Source organism: Chiloscyllium plagiosum, unplaced genomic scaffold, assembly GCF_037043375.1.
Source record: "Chiloscyllium plagiosum isolate Xiang-an unplaced genomic scaffold, Cpla_swu_hap1 HiC_scaffold_27, whole genome shotgun sequence".
NCBI lineage: Eukaryota > Metazoa > Chordata > Chondrichthyes > Orectolobiformes > Hemiscylliidae > Chiloscyllium > Chiloscyllium plagiosum.
In genome coordinates, this window is record NW_028270165.1 from 51,647,429 (window position 1) to 51,664,757 (window position 17,329).

General features: G+C 46.4%; 1 protein-coding gene and 1 pseudogene across 2 annotated transcripts in view; both read left to right on the forward strand.

Moving 5' to 3' along the window:
• Positions 1–17,329, forward strand: part of LOC148144036 (uncharacterized) — a 45,520-nt pseudogene that overhangs the window by 26,459 nt on the left and 1,732 nt on the right. Inside the window, exons 3-4 of the transcript XR_015751673.1 lie at positions 2,207–2,854; positions 11,977–12,271. The product of XR_015751673.1 is annotated as an uncharacterized LOC148144036 (transcript). The remainder of the gene's footprint in view (positions 1–2,206; positions 2,855–11,976; positions 12,272–17,329) is intronic.
• LOC148144037 (uncharacterized) overlaps positions 2,745–17,329 on the forward strand; it is a 142,232-nt gene continuing 127,647 nt past the window's right edge. The window contains exon 1 of the mRNA XM_087974560.1: positions 2,745–2,854. The gene's annotated coding sequence lies outside the window, so the exon portion shown is untranslated. The remainder of the gene's footprint in view (positions 2,855–17,329) is intronic.

Here is a 17,329-nt window from a genome sequence, read left to right on the forward strand (position 1 = left end):
AGTCAGGATAGCACAACAACACTTCTTCCTCAGGAGGCTTATGCAATTCAGTGTGTCAATAATGACCCTCACTAACTTTTACAGATGCACTATAGAAAGTGTTCTATCTGGATGTGTAACAACCTAGTCCGGCTACTGCTTTGTCCAGAATGATAAGATACCCAGAAGGTTTTATGCGCATCGCAGACCATCATGGAAGTCAACCTACCATCCATGGTCTCCACCTACACTTCTCTTTGCCGCAGAAATGCTGCCAACCCCCTAATGCTCTCTCACAACTTCAGAAGATACAGAATCTGGAAACACATGCACCAACAGATTCAGAAAGAGCTTCTTCCCTGCCATTGTTAGACTGATGAATGGACTCTCTTTGTACAAATGGAATGATCTGCAGAGAAAGTGGTGGAGGCTTGCACAATTACAATATTTAAAAGGCATCTGGATGGGTGGGTGAATGAATTAAGAAAGGTTCACAGGGATATGGGCCAAGTGTTGGTAAATGGGACTAGATTTATCCAGATTAACTGGTCAGCATGAACGAGTTAGACTGAGGGGTCTGTTCCCACGCTGGACATCTCTATGACTGTCCAATGCTCACTTACCGTCCCCTTCAATAACAGCATAATTGGAAGTATATGACATAGCTACAACACATAATTACAACAATTAATTATAATCGAATGTGAGAAAACCACGAAGAGCACGTTGAATGTTTAACAACTCAATAACACTAGACAAATCTCTGACCCTTTTCACGTTCCAGTTCTGATAAATGCCATGAGGATCAGAAAGCCTTAAGAGAGGGCGAATCTGAAACCTCTTCGCTTGCATTCACACTATCCGCCGCCAGTTGGTACAAGTGTACAGTGCCTTCCCTCTTCTCTCTCCCTCCCAGAATGAGGAATAGAAAGGGGGAGATATTGCTTTGCTCTCAGATATTGCCCAGAGTTGGGGAGGTCTCAGTCTGAAACTGATCGCACTACTTCCGCGTTGTGACGTCCTCATACGGGGCGGGACGTCCGGAGGGAGCCGGCCGATGACGATCCCGTGTTCCAAGATGGTTCTCTTCTATTGACCACGCGTTATGACATCACACAGGTAAACCGTGAGCCAATTGGAATCCCTGGATGACCGGAAGGAGACTGGTCCGCAGGCCAATCAGAACCGCCGTATTGACTGAATGCGGAAGTTTGACAATGAGCTTCTGAAGCTGATGCTGCTCCTCTCTCCCTGAATGAAGATTGAGTTTCACCTCAGACTGCAACTTCCTTTCTCTGTTCACTATCTGTGAGTACGGCACTTTCTTTTCTCACCCACCTTTCTATTCTGGGGTTAAACTGCTCAGTTTCTGACTCTTTATTCCATCCAGTCCATGCTGAACATGATTCTAAACTAGCTAGTTTCCACCTGCCTGGAAGTGGTCTCCCATTTCAGGGAGAAATGAGGAATTTATTCTTTTCTTGTTAGTTTATGGAATGTTCCCCCACAGAAGGTAATGGAGACTGGCTCATGGAATGTATTCAAGACTTAATTGAAGAGAATTTTAAATGACAGGGATATGAAAGGTTATGGAGAACAGCAGGAAATGGAGTGACGGCCAAAGCAGCACAGATATGATTTTATGGAACAGCAGAGCAAACCCCAGAAGCTGAATGGCTCACTCCTGGTTCAATCTGTGACAACCTATGTCCAGGGCAGGAAGAGGTGAGCATAGATCCATCAGTCAACATTTTTCAGCATTTTTAGGAGAATGTGGAGCATGGGGCAATAATACCTAGTGAGAATGGAGGGACACTGTGGCATTGAGAAGAAAGAATGTTCCACAGGAACCAGAATTGTCTGTTTGGAATTTCTATCCTTTGTAAATAGTGATGTCTTCTGTATTCTCTATTTTACAGGATATGAGAATGGATGGAATTGCAGCCATAAATCTCAAAACAAGATCTGATCGAGACAATTGATTCACTGGCATAGGAATGTTATCAGTCTTTTGAATCTCACTGGAAATTTTATTTCTCTTCTGTCCTGTCTGCTTTGAAATGTTTCAAACTTCAGTGAGGCTGAAGTACACAGGCCTCAGTGAGCGTGTACCAGTGAACTGACTGTGGGAAGAGCTTTAAGCGGGTACAAAGTCTGCAATAGCAACATCCCGTTCGCAGTAGCAAGACATAGAACACCTTACATTTGTGAATGGTCCTTCAACTGATTGTCAACACTAGAAGGCGGTGGGGATTCCCACGTGATGGAGAAACCGTGGAAATGTGGAGACTGCGGGAAGGAATTCAAATTCCCATGCTTGCTTGAAAGCCATCGCCGCCGTCACACTGGGGAGAGGCCGTTCACCTGCTCTGTGTGTGGGAAGGGGTTTACCCATTCATCTGCCCTAGTGACCCACCAGCGGGTCCATACGGGGGAGAGGCCTTTCACATGCAATTTGTGTGGGAAGGCGTTCGTTCAGTTATCCACCCTGCATAGTCACCAGCGGGTCCACTCTAGGGAGAAGCCTGCTCTGTGTGTGGGAAGGCGTTCAACCAGTCTTCCAACCTCCAGAGTCACCAGCGGGTCCACACCGGGTAGAGGCCGTACACCTGCTCTGTCTGCGGGAAGGCGTTTGTTCAGTTATCCACCCTGGTGACCCACCGGCGGATTCACACTGGGGAGAGGCTGTTCACCTGCTCCATGCGCGGGAAGGCGTTCACCCAGTCTTCTGCCTTGCTGACCCACCAGCGAGTCCACACCGGGGAGAGGCCTTTCTCCTGCTCAGTGTGCGGGCAGGTATTCACACGGTCCTCTGCCTTGATGAACCACCAGCGGGTCCACACCGGGGAGAGGCCGTTCACCTGCTCTGTGTGCGGTAAGCACTTCAGCGATTCATCCACCCTGCGGCGACACCGGTGGGTCCACACCAGGGAGTGACCATTCACCTGCTCCATATGCGGGGGAGGGCTTCATTGATTCGTCTTCTCTGCGGAGACACCAGCGGGTCCACACTGGGGAGAGACCGTTCACGTGTTCCATCTGTGAGAAGGCATTCATTCAGTCCTCTAACCTGCAGAGTCACCAACGGGTCCACACCGGGGAGGGGCCGTTCACCTGCTCAGTGTGTGGGAAGGGGTTCATTGATTGGTCTTCCCTGCGGAGACACCAGCCTATCCACACTGGGGAGAGACTGTTCACCTGCCCCGAGTGCGGGAAGGGATTAGGTCAGTCATGCCATCTGCTCAGACACCAATCCAGTCACACTGAGTAGTGAACATTTGGATGCTTTGTGGGTGTTACTTGTCTTAATATTCAAGAGCTGAAAATGTGTTGCTGGAAAAGCGCAGCAGGTCAGGCAGCATCCAAGGAGCAGGAGAATAGACATTTCGGGCATGAGCCCTTCTTCAGGAATCCTGAAGGGCTCATGCCCGAAATGTCGATTCTCCTGCTCCTTGGATGCTGCCTGACCTGCTGCGCTTTTCCAGCAACACATTTTCAGCTCTGATCTCCAGCATCTGCAGTCCTCACTGTTTCCCTTAATATTCAAGAGGGCATATATTCCCTGGTGAGATGAGCACCTATTAAGACACACTTACTGATTTGGAGCATGTACTGAAGTCAGGAGGTGTGTATCTGTCATGTTTGACTCCGAAGAAATCTGGCTCCAGTTTCTCCAACCCCGCCAGGATGATAACATGGTGTGACATATTGTGTTATTTGTCTCTTTACTAACCCACTCTCAAACGCTTTCTATTTAGTCATTCATAACTCTTTTCTAAGCTGCTCACAGGAGCCCTATATCTAATAATACTGCATTCCCATTTCATTCACTCATAACTCTTTCCTATAACATAGCTTTATTCGTTCATTCATAAAATTGCAGTTTTGTAGTATAAGTTAAAACACCTCTTTTGACTCATTCTTGCTTTTTCACACCTTCATCCCTTACCAGCCCTTGCTACTAGCAGTGTTTTAGGCCTATTTCTGCATCAAAAGCTACCTCTGAATAACTGTCAACATAGTAATGTTTTCAGAACAATGCCTCCCTGCCATCTTATCACCATGAAAGAATAGAATATTAATCAGCACTTGCCAACTGTCTATCGGGACCTGAATAAATACATCAATACATAAATACATCAAGTAGTTTTCCTGACTCGCAGCCACTGTCCCCTTTAAGAAGCTGACTATCGAGACTGTGCTTCTATGAAATTGCAGGAATGAATGAAACTCATGCTGGCAAATACTAAACATATCTCACAATCCAGCAGTGATAAACCGTTTAATATCCTTTATTATTTTATTCAGTGCAGGTACAATGTCTAACTTATTTAGAGCATATAGGCTGAGTAGTTTTACCAACATTTGCTGACTTAAAAGACGAAAGGACTAACACCTCTTAATTCTGCAAGCAGACCACACAGATAATCTCAATCCTATCAGGAGTAGCAGCCAGCGTTTATGTACAATAGATAAAACAATGGAACACCATAGTGACGGGGTGTTAATCTCTGTAAGAACTGTGTGTAAAGAGGCTGCTGTAAGGACGGTATTTTGGGATTCCATCTCCACCTCAAGCTTGTGCAACTTGCGGTTGCTGAATAAAGAGGCTATTTGAACACGATCCCACAACAGGAACAGAGAATGCTCGCCCAGTGCTGAAGGTTGGACAAAAAGGAAAACTAAAGTTTCTGACTGGCTGACAATCCGAGTGGCGTTTGTGAGAAATGCCCGGAGCAATGTGGAAATTGTCAGGGTCTGGGTGACCCAACGATGTTCCCGAGCCACACAACAAGTGGCAGGGTAGAGGAGGGAATGTGGACATGGGTTACGTCCCCACCATAGCGCTGGACAGCATGGAAACTGACCTTTCCATCCAACTTGGCCATGCTGACCAGATATCTGAAGTTAATCTTATCCCATTTGCCAACATTTGACCCATATCTCTCTCAATTCAATTCATCTATCCATCCAGATGACTTTGAAATGTTGTAATTGTACCAATCCCACCACTCCCTCTGGTAGCTCATTCCATACATGCATCACCTTCTGTGTGAAAAGGTTGCCCCTTAGATCCCTTTCCCCATCTACCTTAAACCTATGCCCTCTAGTTATGGACACCAAAGGGTCTGATTCCATGCTGTACAGCTCTATGAATCTAGTGTAAGTGATAACATATTGGTGGTACACATTTGATGGGCCAAAGGGCCTTTTCTGTACTGTATGATTCTGTGATCAGAAAACTCCTGTAGAGTTCCACAAAAAGGAATGCTCTCTGAATCGGACACCATTTATAACAGATTAATGCAATAATAACTTTAATGTGGAATTTAAGAACAGACATCATTCCATTAGAGCACGTTCTTTCTGCACTGAAACCATTCTGTTGTTGGTGGGAGATCAGGCTGAGGAGCTTTAACTATTTAGGTTTAGATGTTATGCATATAAGTCTGGAATAACAGTGGATTAGGAATCGTGTTTAGAGAGAATGGTACTCCAAGCATCTCTAATCCTGTTATGTTAACGAGAGAGAGAGGATGTCACATCTACAGATCCGACAGAAGAGTTGTGCAGCTTGTTCGGTCAGTTGAGTTGGTTCTGCTCTCAGACAAGACTGGATGTTGATTTTGATGGATCCCTATTAAACGCTACATCAGAACACTCCAAATCCAAGGAATGTGTCATGAGTAGATCAAACATGACATTTGGAGAAATAGGTGCTGACATTTCTATCCTTGTGGGGGCTGGGGGAAGTCTTCAGATCAGGGAACGTATGTGGAGAGAGAATTGGTTAATGTCTCGTGTCTGATCTCACTCTCATTCAGAACTGAAAGGGGCTGGAAAATGCTCGTTTTTATGGCATAGACAGAGGGGAGAGTAAGACCGAGGGGAACATCTGGTGAGAAATACCCCGAGCCAAAGAGATAGATTGCTAATGATGGTGAAGGTGAGATTGAGGTATCATATGGGTGTTAATGGAAGTGTGAAAGGGAGAAAGCATCCACACTGCTCAGAACAAAGTCAACAAGACATGCCTGTGTGAGCAAATGGAACAAAATTGGAGAGGACTAAGCAGGGTAGACTGATACAGTGAATGGTAGACCCCTGGGGATTGTTGCTGAATGAATAGCTCCAGGAGTGCAGACGTTAATCCTTGAAAGTGGAGTTGCGGGTAGACAGTGATGAAGAAGGTGCTTGCTTTCGTGGGTCACAGCATTGATTAAATGAGTTGGGACGTCATGTGGTTGTACAGGACATTGGTGAGACCACTTTTATAACACGGCATAGAAGTCTGGTCGCCATTCATTTGGAAGGACCCTGTTAAACTTGTGAGGCTGCAGACAAGATTTACAGGGATGTTACTGGGACTGGAGGTTTTGAGTTATAGGGAGAGGCTGGGGCCTTTTTTTACCCTGGAGCGTTAGAGCCTGAGGGGTGACCTTATACTGATTTATAAAATCATGAGGGGCATGGAGAGAGTGAGTAGCCAAGCTCTTTTTTTCTCGGGGAGGGGAGGGGGTGTGGGGGAAGGTTCAAAACTAGAGGGCATAGGTTTAAGGTGAGAGGGGGAAATATTTACAAAGGACCTAATGGGAAACATTTTCATGCAGAAGGTGATGTTTGGATGGAATGAGCTGTCAGAGGAAGTGGGTACAATTGCACATTTTAAAACGTATCTGGATGAAGGGTTCAGGTTTAGAGAGATATGGGCTAAATGTGGAACTTGGGTCTGGGCCAGATTGAGACATCTGGTCGGCATGGATGAGTTGAACCGAAGGGTCTGTTTCTGTCTAGTGTGACTCTATATCTATCCTCTATGACCAAAACCAGACCTCTTCACTGATAATCTTCCTGCTGGATTTTTTTTTAGAGCACCCAATTTCAGGAGATTTCTGGTGGGTAAAATTGGCATCTGTCCTGTATCATGGAAATTCTGGAAAATAAAAATAAATAGTTCTCCCTGTGAATGGTACAATCCTCCCCACTGCTACCTCTCCAATGAACAATTACAATCCTTTCCGCCCCCACACCCATTCAGGGTACAGTCCTCCCCTACCCACATCTGACATGAATGGTATGACACTTGCTGTCTGAATTGTATAATTGTCCCCTTCCCATGTGAATGGTACAATCCTTCCACCCCCCACCCCCCCCCCCCCCCCCCCCCCCCCCCCCACCACAACCCATGAATAGTAGGATCCTTCTCAGTTCCCCATTCCCCCCAGAATGGTACAATTCTCCCCTGAGAATCCTGAGCTGGGAACTCCTAAGTCTCTTTGTGTTTCCAGCATGGACCCTTTCTGGAACTCCACTTGCCCCCTCCTGAAAAATGAGGTAAAAATAATGACTGCAGATGCTGGAAACCAGATTCTGGATCAGTGGTGCTGGAAGAGCACAGCAATTCAGGCAGCATCCGAGGACAGGCAAAATCGACGTTTCGGGCAAAAGCGTCGATTTTGCCTGTCCTCGGATGCTGCCTGAATTGCTGTGCTCTTCCAGCACCACTGATCCAGAATCCCTCCTGAAAAATGTCCCTTTATACCACCACTCTGCCTTCTGCCAGCCAATCCTCAATCCATGTCAGCACCTTGCCCCTAACACCTGGGACTCATCTTATTTCACAGCCTCCTGCGCTGCACCTTGTCAAAGGCCTTCTGGAAATCCAAATCACTCTCATCCACTGGCTCTCCCTTTGTCTAACTTACTCATCCGCTGCCTAAAGAACCCTAATACATTTGTCAGACATGACCTCCTCTTGTCAAAGCCATGCCGATTCAGTCCTGTTTTACCACGCACCTCGAAATATTCCACACTCTCACCCTTCAAAATGTGTGTTCAGTTTACCCATTTTACAATAAATAAGCTCTTCTGTTAATTAAAATGTAACCAAGTTTAAAGACATCATATTATGTATGTACACTGTCTTTGCCCCTTGTAATATATTATCCTTCTGAAGAAGTCCTTCAAAAAATATTAGCACAAGGTATGAAATGGACATTGGAGTGAAAAAGGATGAGAGATGTCTTAATAGAGGTATACAAGATGTTGAGAGGCATAGATAGAGTAGATAGCATTGGAAGAAATGATTGTTACAAGTCGGCATAATTTTAAGGTAATTGGAGGAAGGTTTGGGGGAGATGTCAGAGTAGGTTCTTCACGCAGAGTGGTGGGTGCATGGAATCCACTGCCAGCGGTGGTAGTAGAGTCCGATATATTAGCAACATTTAAGCGATAGGCACATGGAAGTTAGTACATTGAAGGGTGTGCCTCATCTGAAGTAGGATAAAGTGCCTGTACTCTTCTGTGTTCGATGTCAAAAGTTTCGGATTTGTGAGCAGTACAGTCAGATCCGAGCAAACAAGGACATGCAGGTCATACGGCGCTTAGACCGAGCGAGGCGTGCAGGGTTACGGCTGCACAAGGGGTGCACAAAAGGAAGGTCAACATTTAGATTTCAAATTGGACCATTTGGATGGTGTTGGACAGAGGAAGGAAGTTGCCGTCTGAGTTAAAGCTCAACCTTCATTCAGAGAGAGGAGCAGGAGCAGCAGCAGCTTTAGAAGCTCATGGTCCACCTTCCGCATTCAGACAATACGGGGCGCTCTGATTGGCCGGATGACTCCTTCCGGTGCTCCAGGGTTTCCCAAAGATTGGTCAGCCATCGACCAGAACGATGAGGGGCGGTGCCCCATGCCTATCTGACACATGCGCAACAGCACCTCCCTCTCAGCGCACGTGCACTGTCCGCCATCAGAAGAGGGGTTTCTCCATCGCATGGGAGTGTGGGAGATATAGCTGCCATTAAAGAGATTAAATCAAGTGTCTCATATGCTTCCTTAACTGTCCTCCTCGTGTGTTGTTGTTGTACATCTCAGGAACCAACCTTTAATCGATTTTAAATGTATACACTGAATGAAAGACTACAGGTGTTTACCTCTAAACTCTATTTCCAGTTCAGTGTCAGTATGTTGCTCTGTATCTGTCCTCAAATAAGGACCGAGTCAATACCCTCCACCTGTCACTCCTGAACGTTGATTTTGCTTTTTGTTTGCACATTCCAACACTCTGTTTCAATCATTTGTTAAAAGTTATTCGTGGTACATGAGAGTTGCTGGCTGGCCAGCATTTTGTTCCCCTTGAGAAGGTGGTGATGGGCTGCCGTTTTGAACTGCTGTGGTCCACATGCTTCACGATGACCCACAATGTCCTTAGGGAGGGAATTCCAGGATTTAGACCCAGCAACACTGAAGGAACAGCAATATATTTCCAAGTCAATATGATGAGTGGCTTGGAGGGGTACTTGCAAGAGATTGTGTTCCCAAGTAGCTTTTGTCCTGGTCCTTCTAGCTGGAAGTGGTTGTTAGTTTGGAAGGTATTTTCTCAGGTTCTTTGCTGAATTTCTGTGGTGCGTCTTGTAGATAGTACACACTACTGGTTCTGAACAGTGGAGCAGAGGGAGTGCATGGATGTGGATATGGTGCCAATCTATCAGGTTACTTTGTCCTGGCTGGTATCAAGTTTTTTTCAGTGATGTTGAAGCTGCACTCATCTAAGCTGGTGGGAGAGTATTCCACTTCACTGCTAAATTGTGCCTTGTAGAAGATGGACAGATGAAAGTATTTGACAAATGCACTGCTTCCACAAGATCTAGTGGATTTGTGCCACTTTTACCCACCAAAAAGCTCCGGACACTGGCTGCATTATAACAAATCCAGTGGGAAGATTATCACTAAAAAGGTCAAGTTTCGCTCATAAAAGGTTTACAAAATTATGAGGGGCATGGATAGGGTAAATAGGCAAAGTCTTTTCCCTGGGGTCAGGGAGTCCAGAACTAGAAGGCATAGGTTTTGGGTGAGAGGGGAAAGATATAAAAGAGACTTAAGGGGCAACTTTTTCACACAGAGGGTGGTACGGGTACGGAATGAGCTGCCAGAGGAAGTGGTGGAGGCTGGTACAATTGCAACATTTACGAGGCACTTAAATGGGTATATGAATAGGAGGGTTTGGAGGGATATGGGCCGGGTGCTGGCAGGTGGGACTAGTTTGGGTTGGGATATCTGGTCAGCGTGGACGGGTTGGACCGAGGGGTCTGTTTCCATGCTGTACATCTCTATGATTCGAAGTGTTATTGACTTATAGAGTCACACTGCACTGAAACAAACCCTTCAGTTCAACACATCCATGCTGACCAATTGTCCGAGACTGACCCAATCCTAATTTCCAGCATTTGGCCCATATCCCTCTAAACCCAAATGATTCATCCAGACACCTTTTAAATGATGTAATTGTACTCAACTGCACAACTTCCTTTAGCAGCTTGTTCCACACACACACAACCATCAGCATAAAAAGATGGTCCCTGACATCCCTCGATCTAACCCATCACCCACAGCACCCCTTGTCCATTCCCCTGCCACACATATCGCCCCCATTCATTCACCCCCGTCACCCACAGTGCCCCCTGTATGTACCCCTGCCACCCACAACGCCCCCTGTCCATTCTGCCCGCCCCACCATCCACAGTGCCCTATCCATTTCCCCCGCCACCCACAGTACCCCCGTCCATTCCCCTCGCTACTATAAGCACCCCCTGTCCATTCCACTACCCCGCAATTCATAGCACCCTCTGTCCATTCACCCATGGCTCCCACCACCCTCCCTGTCCATTCCCCCTGCCACCCACAGCGCCCCTGTCCATTTACTCCGGCACACACAGCGCCCCCTGTCAATTTCCCCCCCCGCCCCACACAGCGCCCCCTGTCCATTCTCCCTCTCTACTTCTAACACCCTGTCCATTGTCTCTCACGCCACCCTCTGCACCACTGTTGTTTCTCTTCGCACTGTCTCCCCTCCATCCATTCTCTCTCCCTCACCCTCTCTCGCCATTCATTCTCCATCACTTTCCCCACCCTCTGCCACACAGCCCATTCCCTCGCCCCTCCCACCTTCCATCCCCAACCATTCTCTATCCACCCAGTGCCCCTGTGCATTCTCTCTGTTTCTTTCTCTCCCAACACTCTGCATATCCAATTCGCTCTCTCCTCACCCCATTCTGTATCACTCCTCCCCAGCACTCTGCATCCCCTCCCCCATTTTCTCTCTCTCTCTGGCCCCTCTCTCATTCTCTGTCCCCCCCCCAGTCTTTCTCTACGCTCTACCCTCTGCCCCCCTGTCCATTTTCTCTCTCTCTCTCTACTGCCCCCCTCCCCCCCGAATCTGTCTCTTTTCTCCCCAGCTTCCCCCTAACTCCGGTCTTTCTCGTGCCTTGAGCCCTCTTTGATCGTTGTATCAAGCCCTCCTAAGGAGAGAGACGGAGAGAATGGGTGGTGATGACTCTACCTGGGAGAAGGGAAAGATGAGAAATGGCTGATCTTTACAATTGAGAATAACTAAAATGATATATTCAGAAACATCGTTAAAGTCTGAAAGTACATACATTCTTTTTTTTTAAATACCTGCTGAAATCTTTCTGAAACTTGCATTTAGGCTACAGCTCAGGACTGGCTGTAAGGGGTGAATGGACAATTCCTAGTCTTGTGTAATTGGTTCCAACTATGTAGAAATAGAGTTGTAGAGCACGGAAACAAAGCCTTTCAGGCAAGGCTGACCAGATATCCTAATTTAATCTAATGACCCATTTGCCAGCATTTGGCCCATCTCCTTCTAAACTCTTCATATTCATATACCAATCCAGATGTCTTTTAAATGTTGTAATCGTAGCAGTCATCACCAATTCCTCTCGCAGCTCATTCCAAACGCACAACATTATCTGTGTGAAAAATTTGCCCCTTAGTTCCCTCCATAAATCTATACCCTGTAGTCCTAGACTCGCTCCGACTACCCTGGGGAGAAGGCATACAAAAGTTGAGCAGCCAGACAGAATGCAAAAGGAATTAAAAGTTGAACCACAGGAGAAAAAAAAATGGCTCCACCCTTTTTTTCTCCTATCGGCATTTGAACACTTAAAAACTGTCAGTAACAGCGACATCTCCACAGATCATACTGCGTGTGCTCCTCGATGTCAGTAAGGCACTACTCATGTTTGGCAGTGTCAGCAAATCACTGCGCATGCTCCTCGCTGTTCGCTGAAGAGGCGTGCGACTAACTTTTGACGAATCAATAGAAAGTCAAGGAGGACCGGAAGAAGAATGGTGCTCCTGCCACTCAGAGCTACCCTATTGTCTGAATGCGGAAGGTGGACCATGAGCTTCTGAACCTACTACTGCTCCACGATCTGAAAGATGATCGAGCTCCAGCCCAGACTGCAACTTCCTTCCTCTGTCCAACATCTGTGAGTATGGCACTCTTTTTTTTTCTCACCCCCTTTTTCATTCTGGGATCAAAGGGCGTGGGTTTTGACCATGCTAAATTGCCTATAGTCATCAGGGATGTGTAGGTTAGGTGTATTATTGAGTAGTAAATGTAGAGTAATACGGTAGGAGAATGGGTCTGGGTGAGTTGCTCTTCGGTGGGTCAGTGTGGATGTGTTGGACTGCAGGGATTCTATAAACTATTGACTTGTAGCAACTGAAAGGAAAGGGAGTGGATCCAAAGGGAGGACAACTCAGGAAATGTTGGTCCAGGTCTGTGTCTCAATTTGTAAATAGACAGGCAGGAGGCTGGAAGAACGTAGCAAGCCAGGCAGCATCAGGAGGTGGAGAAGTTGAAGTTTCAGGTGCAACTCTTCTTCAGGACTTGGGGTGAGTATAGGGAGAGCTGCAGAACAAGGGTGTGCTGGGGTCAGCGTGGTGAAGTGGGAATAGGTGAAGACAGGGAGAGGGTACAACCAGGTTGGTTAATTTGTGGAAGGAATCTGGTTGGTGGCATGGAGGAGTGGAAGGGAGTTGGGGAATGGTAAGGGAGGATATCTGAAATTGGAGAACTCAGTGTTGAGTTCTGGGAGCTGTAGGCTGCCCAAGCAGAAGATGAGGTGTTGTTCCTCCAATTTGCAGTTAGGTTCATTGTGGCAATGGAGGAGGCCAAAGATAGTCATGTCAGAAAGGGAGTGGAAGGGGAATTGAAATGGCCAGTGACTGGGAGGTCCGGTTGGCCGCCGCGGACCCGGCTGCGATGCTTGGCAAACCATTCCCCAAGTTTACACTCAGTCTTCCCGATGTAGAGAAGACCACAATTGGCAAACATGTGGCAAATTCAGGATCTCAAAGTGAAGTTAGAGCCTTTGCTGTGAAAAAATGCAGAAAGGAGGTTTATTGTTTCAATGATGATATATTGAGACGTGGAGAAAGTGAGAACTGCAGTTGCTGGAGATCAGAGTTGAAAAGTGTGGGCTGGAAAAGCACAGCAAGTCAAGCAGTATCCGAGGAGCAGGACAGCTGACGTTTTTGGCATGAGCCCTTCATCAGAATGATGTGTGGATGTACAAAGGGACCCCAGCATGCTTCTACACCAGTCAATGCCAGTTGTCAGACAGGTGCAGCAAGCAATCAGCAAGGCAAGTGGTATGTTAGCAAGAGAAATTGAGTTCAGAAATCCGAATGTCTTCCTGCAGTTTGGGGGTCATTGAATATATTCAAGGCTGAGTTCAATGATTTTTGAACAGCAAAGAAGTGTATGTTTATGAGGAAAGGCAAGAAAATGGTTGAAAGACCAGTACAGAACAGTTAGTCATACAGCTTAGAAACAGACCCTTCAGTTCAACTTGTTCATGCTAATTATATTCACAAACTAAACTAGTCACACCTGCCTGTGTTTCGCCCAAATCCCTCCAACTTTTCGTATTCATGTACTTATCCAAATGTCTTTTAAACATTGTTACAGTACCTGCATCCACCACTTCATCTGGACATTCATTCCACATACAAATCACTCTCTGTGGGGAAAGATAAGGTGCCCCACATGTCTTTTTAAACTGTTTCTCCTCTCACCTTCATTATTTGCTCGTGAATCTTGAAAACCCCCACCCGACAGAAAGAACACCTGCCGTTCACCTCATCTACTCCCCCTTATGATTTTATAAACCTCTATAAGGTTAACTCTCAACCTTCTGTGCTCCAGCGGAAAATGTCCCAGCCTATTCACTTAGATGTTGGTGGATCCATATCCAGTTATGATTTGTTGAATGCTGGTGCAAGCTTGTAAGACCGAATGGCTTACTCCTGCTCCCAATTTTCTCGCACTGTGTCCAGGATAGCAAGAGACCATAAAACATGGGAGTTGAAATTAGGCCATTCAGCCCATCTGGTCTGCTCAATCATTCAAACATGGCTGATAAGTTTCTCAACCCTATTCTCCCACTTTCTCCCTATAACACTCGATCCCTTTGATACTCAAGAACCTATCTATCTCAGTCTTGAATATCCTAAGTGACCTCACCTCCACAGCCTTCTGTGGCAATGAATTCCATAGATTCACCATTCTCCGGCTGAAGACGTTTCTCCTTATCTCTGTTCTGAAAGGTTTTCCCTTCACTTTAAGGCTGGGCCCTCAGATCTTAATCTCTCCAACCAATGGAAACATCTTCCCAACGTCCACTCTGTCCAGGCCATTAAGTATTCTGTATGTTTCAATAAGATACCCCCTGAGTATGGGCCAGTTAATCAGCATGAAACAGACCCTTCAGGATGAGGTACAGCAGGGATTAGGATAGGCAAAGTGAGAGTGGAGGGAGAGTGTGTGGGATGGAGATTTTCAGTTACTTGGGAATAGAAGAGAAAAGAGAGTTCGCTACGAATTAGAATTGATCGGATGGGCCAATAGGCTAAGGAGTAGCAGAGGGACTTTAATTCAGAGAAATGTGATGTTTTGCATTTTGCCATAAGGGGAAAAGACATGCAAAAGCAATAAAATGTCGAGCCACAGGGAACAAAAACTTGTGGCTCCAACCTTTTTTTCTCCTATTGGCATTTGGACACTCAAAATCTGTCAAGGAACACGAGCATCCCCATTGAGCATTCTATGTATGTTTGCCGGTGTCAGCAACGCAGTGCGCATGTCTGCCGTGTCAGCAAAACACTGGGCATGCTCATCGCTGTCCGCAAAAAAGGCGCGAGACCTTCTTTTGACGAACCAATAGAGAACCCTGGAGGACCGGAAGGAGATTGGCCCTCCTGCCAATCAGAGCCACCCCATTGTCTGAATGCGGAGGTTTCAGCATGAGCTTCTGAAGCTGCTGCTCCTCTCTCTCTCTGAATGAAGATTGTGCTTCACCCAGACTGCAAATTCCTTCCTCTGTCTAAGATCTGTGAGTATGGCAGTCTATTTTCTCGCCCCCTGTTCCATTTCTTTTTAATTCTGGGGTTCAATTGTTGACTTGCAGAAACTGAGAGGAAAGGGAGTGAATTCTGGAGGGGACAGACTCTGGAAACGTTGGTCCAGGTCTGTGACGCAATGAGCAAAATAGACAGACAGGTGGCTGGAAGAAGAACACAGCAAACCAGATAGCATCAGGAGAAGGAGAAGTGGACGTTTCGGTTTCTTCATGACGGGGGTGGGGGTGTGGGTGGGGGTAGAGGTGCAGATAAAGGGTGTGCTGGGGGCAGGGTGGTGAAGTGGGGATAGGTGAAGACAGGTAGAGGGTACGTCCTGGTTGGTCAATGGGAGGAATGAATCTGGGAGGGAGGGAGGAATGGAATCAAGGGATGGGAAGGGAAGGGCAGGGCGATTTTGTTTTGAAATTGGAGCACTCAATGTTGAGTTCTCCGGGCTGTAGGCTGTCCAGGTGGAAGATGAGATGTTGTTCCTCCAATTTGCGGTTTGGTTTGTTGTGGCAATGGAAGGTCTATGATGGTCATGTCAGAAAGCGAGTGGAAAGGGGAATTAAAATGGATGATGACTGGGAGGTCTGGTTGGCCTCTGTGGACTCAGCTGCGCTGTTCAGCGAACCATTCCCTAAGTTTACGCTCTGTCTCCCTGATGTAGAGAAGACCACAATTTGCAAACAGGTGGCAAATGCAGTACCACAATGTGAAGTTATAGCTTTTGATGTGACGAAAAAGCAGAATGGAGGTGTATTGTTTAAATGGTGATATAATGGGATGTGCAGATGCTGGAGATCAGAGTCAAAAGTGTGGTACTGGAATAGCACAGCAGGTTAGACAGCATCCAAGAAGTAGGAGAGTCGATGTTTCGGGCACGAGCCCTTCATCAGGACTGATGTGTGGATGTACAAAGAGGCCTTAGCGTCCTTTGGAACCAGTCAATACTAGTTGTCAGATGGGTGCAGCAAGCAATCAGCAAGGCAAGTGATATCTTAGCAAGAGAAATTGAGTTCAGAAGTGGGGATGTCTTCTTGCAGTTATGGGGACATTGAATATATTCAAGGCTGACTTCATCTAATGTTTGAACAACAAAGAAGTGGATGTTTATGGGAAAAGGCAAGAAAATGGTTTTAAGACCGGTACAGAACAGTTACAGAGTCATACAGCACAGAAACAGACCCTACAGTCGGACTAGTCCATGCTGACTATATTCACACAAACTAAACTAGTCCCACCTGCCAGTGTTTGGCCCATATCCCTCCAAATCTTTCCAATATATGTACTTACCCAAATGTCTTTTAAATGTTGTTACTGTACCTGTATCCACCACTTCCTCTGGATCTTCATTCCACACACAAACCATTCTGTGTAAACAAAAAAAAAGTGCCCCTCATGCCTTTTTAAAATCTTTCTCCTCTCACCTTCAAATTTGCCGCGTAATCTTGAAACCCCACCCTCGGGAAAGGATACCCAGCAGTCATCTCATCTATGCCACTCATGATTTTATAAACCTCTGTAAGATCACCTCTCAAACTATGCTCCAATGAAAACTTCCCAGCCTATTCACCTAGATGTTAGTAGATTCATGTCGAGTTAGGATCTGTTGAATGCTGGTGCAGGCTTCAAAGGCCCAATGGCTGACTCTTGCTCCCAATTCTCACAGTCTGTGTCCAGGACGGCAAGAGACCATAAGACATAGGAGCACATTTAGGTCATTCAGCCCAACGGGTCTGCTCTGCCATTCAATCATGGCTGATAGGTTTCTCAGCTCCAATCTCCTACTTTGTCTCCGTAATCCTCGATCTCCTTGATACTCTAGAACCTATCTATCTCAGTCTTCAATATCCTCAATGACCTGTCCACCACAGCCTTCTGTGGCAGTGAATTCCATAGATTCACGACTGTCTGGCTGAAGAAGTTTCTTCTTATCTCCATTCTTAAAGGTCTTCCCTTTACTCTGAGGCTGTGCCCACTGGTTGGAGAGACTAGAACCAATGGAAACATCTTCCCAACGTCCACTCTGTCCAAGCTGGTCAGGATTTTGAATGTTTCAATTGGAACCCCCCTGAGTGTGGCCCTGTTAATCAGCATGAACCACACCCTTCAGGATGAGATACAGCACGGATGAGGTT